Below are 1321 nucleotides of genomic sequence, written 5' to 3'. Positions count from 1 at the left end.
GATCTGAAAAGCTCTTGCACTGGAAGGGAAGTGTCATTGTGAATTCCTGTCAGCTTTAAACAGGATGGAGTAAAAGCTAATCCTGACCAGTGAGCCTTTGGCATGGTGCGTCCTCTTGGCAGGATTTTCTTCTACCTAATTATGGAAAACTTTCACCAGCTTATTTACCACCTTCCACCCGTCCCACCACTTGCGTCGGGACAGGTTGCTCAAGTGGTACCGGAGATCTGATCACAGGGTTTGGTTTGTGCGCTCATTAATCTAAAGCCGTATTTCACTGTTAATTTACATCTTCCACTAAAGTCGGTGGGATTACCGGGAAGGATTCCTCTACGCGTACACACAGAGAGCATGGTTTTGGGTTTACTCGTGATTTTCAGGAAGAATCTTAGGAATATAAGGGCGCAATTGGATCTTACTTCAGGCTCCGGAACAGTTCAAGTTTGGCAGTATCGCGCACAGTGCTAGAGTCTGATTTGAGAGTTTGCGAACATGGCATGCAGCAGGGCGCGAAGCACAAGATAAGAGTCATTGAATATGCTTACGCACTGAGAGGGCGGTGGCTGTTGGAAGATTAGTCGAGGTTAGATATGGTGAGATGCCACATACGCCAGCTACCGCTGCGATGCGCGTCGGAGTGCCAGGTGTCGCCGACTGGCGACGTACCCAGCTGCGATGTGCAGACTGGTGCTGCTGCAGTAGAAAATGGTCGCAATTGATTTCTGCCAGAAAGTCATTCAGTTGAAGCTCAGATCACGATTTTCTTACAAAGTCAGGTACCTTGGCTAAATTCAAAGGGCAGTAGATGTCAGTATCGTGAATGGAGAATGTACTGTTCCAGAACGAGGCATAACCGGCCCATGCCGGAATGCGTTTTGTAGGTGATCCCAGCGACATCACCGATGCAATGCATAACTTAGTAACTCGATGTTATATTGTTCTCTATCACATGTTAAACTTTGTTTTTTAATGCCAATCTTTGCTTCTAAGGAAATAAATGTGGGTTGGGTGAAGTAAAATGGTACTTATTAAAGTTGAAAATAAAAATCTAACACTTTTTTATTATAATGAATATCTTTAAAATGGTCTTTTTCTTCAAAAAATCCTAAAATATCACTTTACAGATGTATATAGAATCAGAAAGAAATATCATAGGCACTCGTCAGTGTACTCGACTTGTATTCTCCTGTTTTTTCGCATGTGTCTGCTCGTGACTGTGTGTGTTGTGTGTGAGACGATGAATGAGATTCTTTAGTTCGTTTAATTGTCTGTCTTTAGGGCAGACGATCTTGTAAGGGTTGAAAGTGTCTCATTCTGACTT

The 1321-nt window shown here is 43.3% G+C and overlaps 1 protein-coding gene across 1 annotated transcript in view; it reads left to right on the top strand.

Moving 5' to 3' along the window:
• Positions 1 to 1321, top strand: part of cdr2a (cerebellar degeneration-related protein 2a) — a gene marked incomplete in the record, with an annotated part of 7573 nt that overhangs the window by 3060 nt on the left and 3192 nt on the right.

The sequence above is a fragment of the Morone saxatilis genome, unplaced genomic scaffold (assembly GCF_004916995.1).
Source record: "Morone saxatilis isolate NCDOM2014 unplaced genomic scaffold, NCSU_SB_2.0 Contig14, whole genome shotgun sequence".
In the NCBI taxonomy this organism is placed as follows: Eukaryota; Metazoa; Chordata; class Actinopteri; family Moronidae; genus Morone; species Morone saxatilis.
The sequence above is the reverse complement of the archived record's forward strand: the minus strand, read 5'-3'. Positions and strand labels throughout refer to the sequence as shown.